We start from the raw sequence: 14227 nt of genomic DNA on the forward strand, positions 1-14227 counted from the left end.
TTTCCCACACTAGCTGGCCATTGAACTTCTGAGAATTCTGCACCTCACATGTTCCCATAGGAGCCAAGGATTACAGACCTGTGTCACTGTGTTTTCATGTGGATTCTGGCGATTCAAATCCAATCTATATATGGCTTGCCAAGTCACGGTATTCCCAACGCTGATAAGCCTGAGGACCAACAGGCAACTCTCAAGCTGTATCTGCTCTGGCTTATCATACTTCAATACACAGCATTATCATCCCAGAACGGAGTCCTTTCTTCTTCTCTTAACATTGTGCCCCCGCCCACTGTGCCCACTGTTATCGAAATCGCCCTTCAGCCCTCCACACAACAGGTTTCCACAAGCACCCTCCATAACTCCTTGGCACTGTCTGATATAAACACTCCCTGAGAAGGTGTTTGGACGTGGGGTCTCTAAAAATAGGGGGAGTCTCTAAAAAGGCAGACATATTTCTCAGGACATTAGCATGCAAAGGGGAAGACTCTGACTACTGCCAGTGTTTCCCCCAGTGTTCAGTAAGGGAGAGGGATAAAACAGTAAAATAAATAAGGAAAAAGAAGATTTGGCGTCTCTGAAGTCTTTGAGTCCTGCTCTCCATTGTTCAAAAAGCCAATTTATTTTATCTTGCATTCTTTTTAAGCTGTGGCACTTAGCAGCAGACCCCATCCTTAGAAGAAGTAGTCCTGAGTGCCAGAGTGGCAGATTTATACCTGTTGACACTTTGGAGTTTATATCAAGACAGATGAGACTTATCATTGATCCACAAAGTAAACCAACATGGACCATTTTGTTTGTTTGCTTGCTTGTTAATATATGCATTTGTATGTTGAGAAAAGTATGGACTAATCAGGGACAAAGGTCAACAGTAAATATTCTGACTGTGGACTTTTGAGAAAAGGTTTTTCTGGCTTTTCCCACTGTTGCCCAATTCAACTACAGTACTTGTGAGAAGGCTAGGCTGACTCCATGACAGGCTTCAAACTGGCAGTTTATGAGACTAGGCCTAAGAACTGGGCAAGTCCAGGCAAGTCCAGGCCAGTTAGTTACTTAAAAAAAATCCACCTGGGATTCCTCAACAATTTCAGCCACCATGCCCAGGTAGTAGTTCTGGAATGCCTAGAGATAGAGTAAGACACCTACCCTGGAATTCCCCTAATGAGCTTTAAATCAGGCCTCTATTTACTGGGTATCTTGGGTACAAGGGTCTCTCTATCTTGGTAATGGAAGATCCCAGCATGCTGGACTTCTGCAGAATAAAACACTCTTTGTATTTACATACTATTTAAGTTCAGGGTATCACACTTGTCATTAAGGCAATAGTGTTTTGAATTTTTTGGACATACAAACTTGCTCTGTGATCCAAGCTGGTCTTAAATTCTGAGTTTCTACTTCAGTCTTCCAAGCATCAAGATCATAGTCATAAATCACCATACCAGGATTCAAGATTTTCCCTATTTTTTTTTCTTTAAGCATGGACTTTAAGCCTAGGCTAGTCTTAAACTTGCTATGTAGTTGATGATGGTATTGAACTCCTGATCCTCCTGCCTTCACTTCCCAAGTACTGGGATGAGAGGCCTAAGCCTCTAGGCTAGACTTGGAATTTTTGCAAATATGTTTTATTTTTCATGGTTGATTGCCATCCACAATCCAAGCCAATCAAAAAAAAATATGTAAGGTGAGAAAAGATCCTCACTGGAAATGCAGTTTGGAGACAACTGAACCAGATCTGCACTTGCCCTACATATGTCTTTCCCTCAAGCTAGATACTCCTCTCAAGCAGTGCTGAGATCCAGCACTGACTTCCCGAGTGCAATTCTCCTGTGTCACTGTAAGGGCAGATTCTAAAAGAAGATGGCTGACATCACTCCAAACCCACTCCATCCAAGACCAGCATGGACACCGCCCTGGGCATCTCATGTTCTAAGGAAAGAAACGCCATACATGTTCTCAACAGAAAGGCATTTGTCTGTTTCCTATGTAACCTCATGTTACCCATTTCCCTGTGTAAGTTTCTTCTGAGGAAAATTTACATTAGCTGCATGTTATCCACCCCCAAACAATTTCCAGCTCTCTCTCTCATAGATATCTAGCAAGATACACTCAGAGCTTTCCACTGAGATGCCAGGAATACTTGTTTTCTTAACAGAAAGTAAATAAGAGGCTCACTTATGAAGCTTAACAAAATACAGAAGCACATGGAGACTCGGTCCCAAGCTTCCTGATAGTCCAGAGCTCGACTCAAGGAACCTTACCCAAGAGGTTTCTTTAGAGAAAACACTTAATTATTCACTATTTCTTCAGAGAAATAAAACCAATAGGGCACGGGTGTGTCTGTTTGTATATGTGTGTGCGTGCCTGTCTGCGTTTGCTTGTGTGTGTGTCTGTATGTGCCTCTTTGTGATTTTCTGTGTATATGTGTGAATGTGGCTGTGTGGCTATGTGGCTGTGTGGCTATGTGGCTGTGTGGCTATGTGGCTGTGTGACTCTGTGTGTGTGTGTGTGTGTGTGTGTGTGTGTGTGTGTGTGTGTGTGTGTAGCTATGTGGCTATGTCCCTGCCTGCCTGCCTGCCTGCCTGCCTGTCTGCTGCCTGCCTGCCTGCCTGCCTGTCTGTCTGTCTGCCTGTCTGTCTGTCTGCCTGTCTGCCTGCCTGTCTGTCTGCCTGTCTGCCTGCCTGCCTGCCTGTCTGTCTACATGGTCACACAGCAGGAATTGTTTCCTCTCACAGGAAGATTAGTCTGTCTTAGTCTATTCAGGCATTTGATTGGATAAAGCCTATTTACACAATAAGTAGTAAAAGTTCATCACTTTAAATGTTATAGAAACACATCCAGAATGTTTGACCAAGCACCTGGGTACCTCATAACCCAGACCAATTAACATATAAAACTAACCACCACAATACATTCCTTTTTTCAGCTAGCTCTGGAAAGAGGCTAAGCGGGTTCAAGAGCCATGGGTCTTTAGCACCATGCTCTATTTCCTTACATTTATCCATCTGCATGAAAACCTGGGGTTAAAAAGGCTGTCTTCACCACTCACACTGGACTGTGCCAAGGCAGCATAAATAAGCCATCATCATTTATAGGAGACAAAGGATGTGCTTCCTTTCTGGGTGTGTGTGTGTGTGTGTGTGTGTGTGTGTGTGTGTGTGTGTGTGCCCACATACCTGTCTGTGTCTGTCTCTCTATTTCTGTGTCTCTATCTCTCTGTGTCTCTGTGTCTCTGTGTCTGTCTCTCTCTCTGTCTCTCTGTCTCTATGTCTCTGTCTCTCTTGGTGTGTCTCTCTGTCTGTCACTCTCTCTGTCTGTGTGTCTCTGTCTCTGTGTGTCTGTCTGTCTCTGTGTCTCTCTCTACCTCTCTGTCTCTATGTCTGTCTCTGTCTATCTCTCTGTCACTCTGTGTGTCTCTGTGTGTCTCTCTCTGTGTGTCTGTCTGTCTCTGTGTCTTTCTCTGTGTTTCTGTGTAGCTCTCTCTTTGTGGCCCGCCACACCCCCCCTCCCTCTCTCTGGTAATCCATCGAGTCCAGTCTGGTGCTGCTTGCTGGAATGCTGATCTTCTCATCCTGTACAAATCATGGAGCTACGGTGCATCCAGGAATTCCACAGACATGTTGTGTCCAGAAGACAGCATTCCACAGCAGTCCTTTACCTCCTCCAGCTCCTCCAGCCTCTCTGTCTCCTCTCCCTGAGCTTGGTGGAGACATTCCAAAGGACTGAGCACTCACTTAGACCAGTTCTGAGTCACTTCTTTAACTGCTAACCACTCACTACAGAAGCTCCGTGGCCAGGGCCAAGAGCTGCACTTACCTGTGGGTATAAAATATAAATACTTATGAAGAAGGTTAATAAGAGATCCATTTAGCAAAACAACAATATTAGGTACGGGGCACCCCTGCCCAGGGCCTAGAGCCACTGGCTTTTTAATCACATTTACTGTGCTTAGGCATTAGCTATTAAACTGACTCCTGGATAGGCAGACAGGGGAAAGGGAGCAGAGTCACTGCTAGGTAGTGAAGGCATAAACTCCCAAGACGGCCAGCATCTCTCTCACCTTCTAATCTGAGACATCAATTTAAAACAAAGGCATTATGGACCTTTTCTCCTGCCAGTAAGCCACACGCAGATGGACTGGCTCAACAAATTCAAGGCCAGATAAGGAATGATTACACAACAATCATGGGCCAATCAGCTATGCTGTCAATCTTCAAAATAACCAACCTTGAATTAGGGGAGAAAGACCCTGCAAAGACTTTAAAAGCTTGGCTTCCCTAGTTGTCTGTCCTGTCCTCCCCCTCTCTGCTCCACTGTATTCCTCCCCCATCCCCCAACTCTACCCCCACCCCCTCCCCTACTGTGCTTTGCAGAAAGTCTTTTTCTCTGCGTGCCTACTGTGATTCCTCTCCCCTGGTAAAAGTCTTTCTTCACCTCCCAAATCTCTCTGCTTCTGTCTGCTGTGTTTGAGATTTCTCCACTGCTACCTGTCCTGCCTTTTAATTCTTTAACAGAGAAAATGAACCCAACTGAGACCCCCAGATGGTAACAGAACCTCCTCTGAATTCTGTCCCCTAAAGCCCCAGTTATCTCTCCTCACCTCCAGAGAGCACAGGGAAGGTCTTGTGGGCAGTCACTGGAAATCTTTTTTTTTTAAAAGAGCCAAACATTCACACCTGTTTCTTCTGTTGAACTATAGCCATCGTCTCTTTACAATAGCTCTCTAAAATAGAGAGCTTGCAAAGCTCTTCTCCCATCCCATACATTGATTTTTCTACACAGAGAAAAACAAGGACCTAGTCCCATTTCTCCTATGTGTGGCTAGGCTACCAAAGAGCTCAAAATTAAACAGTAAGCGATCAAACAGCCCAATAAATAAATAAGCTAAGAAAATTAATATTTTTAAAGGAAATGCACGTGGCTAGTAAATACTGATAAAATATCTATCCTTGTTAGTCATAAGAAGAACATGAACCTGGTCCCTATCAGAATGGCAACCATGTAGAAAAAAAGTAACATGAATAGAAAAAAATGTTGACAAAGATGTAGACTAAACCCTGATATACTGTTGGGAATATTAACTAATCTAGCCACTGTGAAAATGAAAATACAGATTTCTCAAAAAAAATCCATTATGTAACCCAACCATCCCACTGTCCCACTCCTGAGTATCCAACCAAAAGTCTCCAAGTCCCCACCTCCCAGAGAGACTTGCATGTCAATGTTTATGGTAGCAGTATTCACAAAAGCTAAGTGACAGGGCCAACCCAGGTGGCCAACACAAGGGGAATAAGAAAACATGGTGATTATGTATTGTATACATAATGGAAATGTATCCAGCCATAAAGAACAGAGTCATACTGTTTTTAGGACAATAGATACAACTGGAAGTAATCATAATAAGCACAGTAAGCTGGTCTCAGAAAGGCAAATATTCTGTTTTCTCTCATTAAATCTTCCCAGATTGTGTCTAGATACATAAAATCACTTAAGTATGCATGATAGGAAACTATCTAGAACTACAATGGGAACTAACAGGCATGGTGGTATGCTGTGACAGGGGAGCCCAGAGGGAAAATGCTCAATGCACTGTGTGTGTGTGTGTGTGTGTGTGTGTGTGTGTGTGTGTGTGTGTGTGTGTGTGTGTGTGTGTGTTCAAAATGTAAATTTAAAGATCCCTTCAAATGGAACTCATGAAATCTGGGGCAATGTTTCAGAACCCCAGGAGCTACGAAAGGAAGGAGCTTCATGTGTCAGTGTCCCCTAGAGAGTAGATTCCAACAGATGGTATCATCTGCAGAATTGAGCTTACTTTCTTCCATGAGGCTCTGTGCCTGCCCCATAGTCGGAGAAATTCTATCCAGTAGCCTCAGCTCAAAATAATGTCCGAGTAACTGCCTGACCCTGCATGACTCAGCTGCTCAGCACATGTGCCAGCGGCCTCCCCCCACCTCCAATCTTTCCACCCCTTCTTCCCGTACAGCAACTGCGAGCACCTTGGAGGATGGGGAAATGCCACTTCAGAAGAACCACCACCTGTTGACAGGCTTTTCCTGAGCTCCCAAACCTAGGATACTCAACACAGCAGCACGGTGATCCACAGTTCTGTTGACTCAGTCAAGCTGGAATGTGTGCAGAAGCAAAGGGCATTTGCCAAAAAGAGACAGGCACACAGGAAGAAGTGCTCCTCCCTCCTCTCCGACTGTCCACCCTACTCTCTCTCTCTTTCTCTCTCTCTCTCTCTCTCTCTCTCTCTCTCTCTCCCTCCCTCCCTCCTCTCTCTCTCTCTCTCTCTCTCTCTCTCTCTCTCTCTCTCTCTCTCTCTCTCTCTCTCTCTCAGAAAAATAAAGTCCAAAGAAGGTGGGATGGGGGAGGGTGTTGTAGGTTAAAAAAAAAAGTAAAAACGTAAATGGACAAAAGTTCCTTGTATTACAGATATTCCTTTGGCTTCCAGCCTTTCGAAATGGCATGTTAAATGGTATGGAAGAGTTTCGAGATAGAGAGAAAGGAAACAGGAAGTAAATTCTTAGACTTATTTTTATCTTATATGTATGAGCGTTTTGCCTGAATGTATTTCTGTGCACTGCATGCCTGGTGTGCAGGGAAGCCAGAAGAGGACATCCAAGCCCCTGGAACAAAAGTGAGATATGATTTGGAAGCACCATGTAGATGCTGAGAATCGAACGCGGTTCTTCTGCAATAGCAGCCAGTGCTCTTTACCACTGATACACATCTAGATGCAGAAAGCAAATTATTTTCGATGCAGAAAGAAAATACTGTATTTTGAAATTGAGTGTTCTCCAATCAAGAGAGAGAGAGAGAGAGAGAGAGAGAGAGAGAGAGATGGGTTACCTCACACCTAGAAGCAAGTGATGATATAAGCTGTTTCTATGTTCCTAAGAGGAGTCTTGTGGAATTGTCTGTAAGCTAATACCTGCTACCTGCTTCCAACACTGGATTGCCCGGAGGCCCCAGCCTGTATTCTGTGAATCTCAGCTGGTCACGAACTGATACATGGCACTGACTCTATGAATTTATTTCATCCTGGGAAGAAGCCCAGGTTCTCTCAGTGCCCATGACTTCCACCTAGCCTTAAGTCCCTCTGTGGTTTCCAAGAATATCACTGAGTCCTTCCAGCAGATATTTCAGACTTCACAGTGGCTATAATGGTAAAGGGACTAGGCCAGCAACTCTCTCATCTACACAGGCTTCAAGGGGAAGAAGAGTAGAAACAGATGAACAGCATAAACTAACAGTATCTTGGGAGTGATTCACGACATGAGTATTAGCTGGTGCCTCCATTAAGCCCCTCATTGTAGGACACTTTACTAGACTAAAATACACAGCTCTCCTTCCTCAAAGGGTTGCAATTTTGAAAATCTGAGTGTTATTCCCAAAGCACCCAATGTCATAATTTATAGTGAGAAGGCTGGGCTGATTCCATGATAGGCTTCAAATTGGCAGTTAAAGAGACTAGGCCTAAATCTCTGTTTCCAAGAACTGGGCAAGTCCAGGCAAGTTCAGGCCTCAGAAGCTGCCCTACCACCTGGCCTGGGTCAGCAGCAGTTTCCAGACTTCTGCAGCTACTTCCTCAGCCACAGTTTCCAGACTTCCCCAGCAAGTTTCTAGCCCTCATACCCTATGGATTTCAGTGATATCTATGAAGAGGAACACTGACATCAATGAATGTCCAAGAAAAGGAACAAGCCACCAATAGTTCCCAGCATGAAAAAAATGACCACATATTTTTTTTCTCCTAGTTTTGTTAAGAATTCATTGCTGTGAACAGATACCATGACCAAGGCAACTCCTATAAAGGACAACATTTTGTTGAGGATGGCTCACAGGCTCTGCATTTCAGTCCATTATCAACAAGGCAGGAAGCATGGCAGCATACAGACAGGCATGTTGCTGAAGGAGGCAAGATGTACTGAAGGCATCTTGCCTTCTTGTGTCAAAGACAAACAGAAGACTCAGTATCCTCAGGCAGCCAGGAAAAGGGTCTCATTGCCCATTCTGACAGTGACACACTTCTTCCAACAAGGCCACACCTACTCTAACAAGGCCATACCTCCTAATAGTGCCACTCCCTGTACCAAGCATATTCAAACAACCACATCTCATAAAAGTATTTGTGATGGATAAATAAAGCAAGAAGGCATTAAAAAATTGTAAATGATTATGTAAACTCACCCAAATTCAAGACACTTCTCCAGGTGAAGGAGAATAACAAGAGTATAACATTGATCCTAAAACTGTTTACAACAGAGCGTCCAAACAAGAAAAGTCTATCTTAGCAAACCCATTTTGGAGAAGAGATAACTAATGGCAGAGAAGAAGGCAAGAGAGGGTAGAGCAGGATGAACAGCATGCATCGCATATGTTTATAAAAATGCGTGATGAGGGGCCTGGAGAGATGGCTCAGAGATTAAGAGCACTGACTCTTCTTCCAGAGGTCCTGAGTTCAATTCCCAGCAACCACATGGTGGCTTACAACGGTCTGTAATGGGATCTGATGCTTTCTTCTTGTATGTATGAACACAGCTACAGTGTATTCATATAGATAAAATAAATCTTATTTAAAAAATGCATGATGAAACTCATTCTTTTATATGAATTTTTATATTTTATTTTATTATTTTATTTTATGTGCATAGGTATTATATCTGTGCACCATATGTATGTCTACAGAGTCCAGAAGAGGGCATCAGACTTCCTAGAACTATAGGTAGCAACAGTTGTGCAACACCATGTGGTGCTGGGAATTGAAGCCAGGTCCTCTAGAAGGGCAGCTTACTACTCTGAACTACTGGGCCATTTCTCTACCCCTCTATTTTTACTTCCATTTCTGAATAGAATTGTGATAATCCCAGATAAAGTATTTTAAATTAAATGCAAAAGGCAATAGAACAATCAAAGCCTTGGCGCAGTGGATTTCACGCCCCCCAAGACATGGTAAAGACAACTCAATGTAACGTAGCCTGTCCGTGTGATGTACCCCATTAATAATGAGTAAAACATTATGAAACATTGTGCAGAGTCCTATGTTTGATCCCTACTCCCTCCCCAAACAAAGTCCACAGAGTTAAAAGGTAAAATCAGAAATGTTTCAATGGGTACAGAAAAGGCATCTGGAAAATCTAAGCAATTTTTTTTGCTTTAAAAATAATTCTCTCTGCTTCCTGGCCTGCTGGCTGACAGGCAAACAAGAAGCTGAGGCAGGCACAGGGGACTGCATGTTAAGAAACTGGTCAGTATTTATCTGGGATTTGTCAGAAGAAAACTCTGATTGTGCTTGAAATTTTGCTTGACTTTGTTTCTTTTGTTTTTAATTCACATACTAGGTGATGGATTTCATGGCATTTTAGCAAATACTTTGTTTTATATTGACCCTCTGCCTCCACTCCCCTCCCCACTCCCTGCTTGTACTCTTCCTCTCTGCAGTGCTCCCCACCCCTACTCACATATATTCTAATACCCGCTTTCCTTAAGATCTCGGTATCCCTCACTCATAGCGCCCTTGTCAGTTCCATGACCCTTACTCCCCTGTTACACACATATACACACACACAGACACACAGACACACACACACACACACAGAGAGACATAGACAAACATAGACACACACAGAGACATAGACACACATAGACACAGACACACACACAGACACACATAGACACATGCAGACACACGTGCATGCACACACACACTTATACAGACATACACACAAATGCAAACACACAGACACACAAAGACTCAGACATAGACACACAGAGAGAGACACACAGACACACAGAGACACATATACATACAGAGACATGTACACACACATTATACAGACACACACACAGGCACAAACACACAGAGACACACTTTAAACGTTAAAATCTGGGATCAGCATATGGGAAAGGATGTGCTGTTCCCAGCTGCAACACTTCACATCGGTATGTGCCAAGTTATTCTCCCTGCTGTTTTCGTGTGATTACAACTAAGTTTGAAAAGCTCTTTTCAGGCTAGTTACCTCTGAGGACTTCTTCCTTTATGCTCAGTGCTTGGATTTAGTGCACATTATCAATGCATTGCTTAAACTTGCGATTATCATTTCCATAATTTGAGAGAATCTCTGAATCCCTTCCTTTTGTCAATGGAAAGTTTCTGCTTTTATATTTGGAAGAGAATGGAGACTTAAAGGTAATACATTTCCTGGAAGTGTCCTCCTCCCTCCCTCCCTCCCTCCCTCCCTCTCTCCCTCTCTCCCTCTCTCTGTCCCTCCCTTCCTCCTCCCTTCATCCCTCCCTTCCTTCTCCCTTCCTCCCTTCCTTCTTCTCTCCTCCTTTCTCTTTTCCTGTCCCTCTCTTCTTTCTGTGGTTAACTCAAGAGAGAGAGAGAGAGAGAGAGAGAGAGAGAGAATAATTTCAAAATTTGTCACCAATTCTTTTTGTCTACCAAAGCCACATTGATAATTTTAGATATATTTATATATCTACACTTCTCTCTGTGTAGCTGTTGGAAAGAAGTCTATCATCTTCTTTCAATCATACATATTGTTTTTGCTTCATGGTTAGAGATTTTAAGAAGTGTTTTACTCCAAGCAGATGTCAAGGGGCCACAGTTGCTATTCAATAGACTGCACAAGTGTCCTTCTCACATACAAATGTCTACATGGAGCCTACGTCTATGTTTAATGGGAGATGAAAAGTCTGGCTTCCTTTTTTGGATAAGAAGCAACTTTATCTGCATCATGTTGTTGGAGATTGGTTCTAAGTATTTGACTCAAGAGGGAATCTGTGCGTCCAGACAACGAAGTTCCTTGTCCCCCAATTGGTTTTTGATGGATCAATAAAGATGCCAATGGCCAGTGGCTGGGGCACAGGGTGGGACACTTATAGTTGTGAAAGAAGGATACAAAGAAGGATTTTGAAAGGGACAAAATCCTCATGACCCAGGGTAGAAGGATGGGATACAGGAGCAGGAGGAGATAAAGCCAACAAGTCATGTGAGATTTCATGTGAGCGGTCACTGGCTACTTCCCTTATTAGGCCTGGAGTAGCGGGGGAAGGTTTAGGAGTGCCCAACCTTTGAGGTAGCCAAGGCATTTTAAAAATAACCCAAAGTGACTGTGGAGCCCAAGTGGTGAAACTAAATTCACTGCTATGTCATGTTTCTCCACTGACCTATGGGACTCTTCAAAGAACAACATTTATGTTGTTTTCCTATGTATTCAGGAATACCTCTAGAGTCACCAATAATTGCCCAATAATTTAGTATCCATATCGCACCAACACAACTGATGGCTATGGTTCTCTGGCAAGCCTTAATATCTTGTAAAGGAAAATCTCAGTTTTCAGGTTGACTTAGCAAGATGTCAACTAGACATGTTTTTGGTATATGTTGACAGACAGACAGCGCCAAACTATATGTGTCAAGATTTCCACTCTTCGGGGTTGGGGATTTAGCTCAGTGGTAGAGCGCTTGCCTAGGAAGCGCAAGGCCCTGGGTTCGGTCCCCAGCTCCGGAAAAAAAAAAAAAGATTTCCACTCTTCTGTACATGGTAACTTCAAGAAATTCTCAGTCTGGCCTGTAGGAGTGCACAGTTACTTACTGAGTTGTTATTTCTACTGCATTGGCCTGAAATTCATCTCTAGAAGAATATAACAGAATCTGGAAGGTGAATACTGTGGGGTAAAATACAAAGATCACAGTACACAAAGTACACAGCACAAAGTACACAGCAACTTGGCTTCCCTTTCAACATCATCCTGGGGGAAGTAAGGAAAAATGGGGAGATCAGTAGCACAGCATCTTTTGAGTTGCAAGAAGTCATGCAAGCAAAACCAGATACATTAGGTTCTTTTTAACACGTTCCTGGGGTTCAATGGCAGATGAGAAGAGGATATGGGGGTTCAATGAGAAAGGAAGAGAGCCTGAGAAGGAGGTGCCTCAAAAAATAAAAACCATGTTAGCATTTAATATATTGAGACTGATTAGTTCAATGCTATAATCCAAAATAAGAGAGGTTCATGAAGACTGGGGAGCTGGGGGGGATGGCCCAGTGCGTACAGTTAAGTGATGGGCAAACAGGAAGACCTGAGTTTGGGCCACCACATCACACATGACAGCCTGCCCTGGCATCATGCCCCTGAGATCCCAGATGAAGAAGAAAACTGAAGGCTGGGCGGAGGGCAGATCCCGGAGACGTACTGGCCAGCCAGTTCAGCCAAAATGGTGAGTCCCAGACTCAGTGAGAGACCCTTTGTCAAATATTAAGGGAGACTGTAATAAAGAAAGACACTCAAAAGCAGCCTCTAGCCTCCACAGGTGCACTCATGTGCTGCACACCCATAGACACACACACACACACACACACATACACACACACATACACACACACACACAATTTTTAAAAGAACTTTTAACATGTTCTGTCTTTGTCTTCAAGATTTCTATCTTATGTGATGAGTGATTGCATGCATGCTCTGTGTGTATGTGTGTATGTATGTGTGTGTATGTGTGCGTATGTGTATATGTATGTGTGTATGTGTGTATGAGTGTGTATGTGTGTGTATATGTGTATTGTGTGTATATGTGTATGTGTGTATATGTGTGTATGTGTGTATGTGTATGTATATGTATGTGTGTGTATGTGTGTATGTGTGTATATGTATATATGTGTGTATGTGAGTGTGTGTGTATTATTATGTGTGCATGTGCACCTGTGCATACCTTTTCTACTACTGGACCTACTGGACCACCCCAACACCTCTTTCGTTCCCACCCCTCAGTCTGTCCATCTCATTTGTGCAAGCGGGAGTGGGAGACAGCAGCATACGAACCAGGAAAGTGAGTTGCCCAACATTGAACAATTAAAATCATAGAGCACTTGTAGAACATCCATCAGGTTGCTGAGCTTTGGAGGTCTGAAATAAAAATGTTAGGACAGCAGAGCTTCTGAGTCCCCAAGTAACTGCTTATAATACACCCAAGCTGTTTCATTTACCAACCCCGATTTTCTGTAATTAAAATTGGGGAAATCAGTGAGTGAAAGGACAACTTTATACTTAAGTGAATATTCAGTAGGACCAAAAGTAAACTCCTCCCATAGCATGCTCCTTCCTCAAGGACACTTGGGTTCCTTTGGCAGTTACAGGACATCTGCTGTACAGTAGGTGTCAGAAATAAGTAGTTTCCATTATTCGGAATAAACTTACCACCCATGACTAAAACTCAAAATACTTTATGTACTATAAACATACAACAGCATCACTGAGATAATATGGCAAAAACGACAGAGTGCAAATATGTCTCAAATTATCAGTGTGCTTTTAATAAACAAAAAGTGTGGGTATGAACTTCAAAATGAATTATATAGGATCTTCTCTCTTTATTGTGTCTATTTCACTGACCATAGAGAGATGAAAGAGAAAGAGAGAAAAGTTTTAAAGGTCTTATGAAAACATGTTACTTTAAGTCTAAACCATTCTATTCTAAATATAAAAGCAATGGTTTTCCATTAACGAAGATCTCTGCACTCCTTTCAGTCATATATAATATATATGTATATGTATATAATATATATATATTACTATCACAGTTTCAAAATTCCACATAGGAATAGAAACAGTAACTGATGCAGAGGCTGTGGGGGAGTGCTGCTTACTGGTTCGCTCCTCCTGGCTTGTGTATTAGTGTTCCATTGCTATGAAATGACCCAGGAAATGCTTATATAAGAAAGATTAATTAGAGGCTGTCTTACATGTTGTTGGGGTAGTTGAGAGCTTTGTATCCTGATCCTCAGGCAGCAGGTAGAGAGATCTATACTAGAGCTGGTATGGGCTTTTGAAACCTCAAAGCACACCCACAATGATGCATTTCCTTCAGAAAGGTCATACCTACTCCAACAAGGCTACACAGCCTACTCCTTCTAATCCTTTCAAATAATTCCACTCCCAGGTGACCAAGCATTAAAATATATAAACCTATGGGTGTCATTCTCATTCAAACCACTACCGCCATCACCACCGCCACCACCATTTGCTCAACTTACTTTAGTGTAGAACCCAGGACTGCCATCCCCCTTCATCAATTACTAATTAAGAAAATGCCCTTTAAGCTTTCTGCTGACAGCCCAATCTTCTGGAGGCATTTTCTCCATTGAAGCTCCCTCCTCTCAGATGACTATAGCTTGTGTCAAGTTGACATAAAACTAGCCAGCACAGGGTCTCATAAATATTA

The sequence above is a fragment of the Rattus norvegicus genome, chromosome 9 (assembly GCF_021556685.1).
Source record: "Rattus norvegicus strain SHRSP/BbbUtx chromosome 9, alternate assembly SHRSP_T2T, whole genome shotgun sequence".
NCBI lineage: Eukaryota > Metazoa > Chordata > Mammalia > Rodentia > Muridae > Rattus > Rattus norvegicus.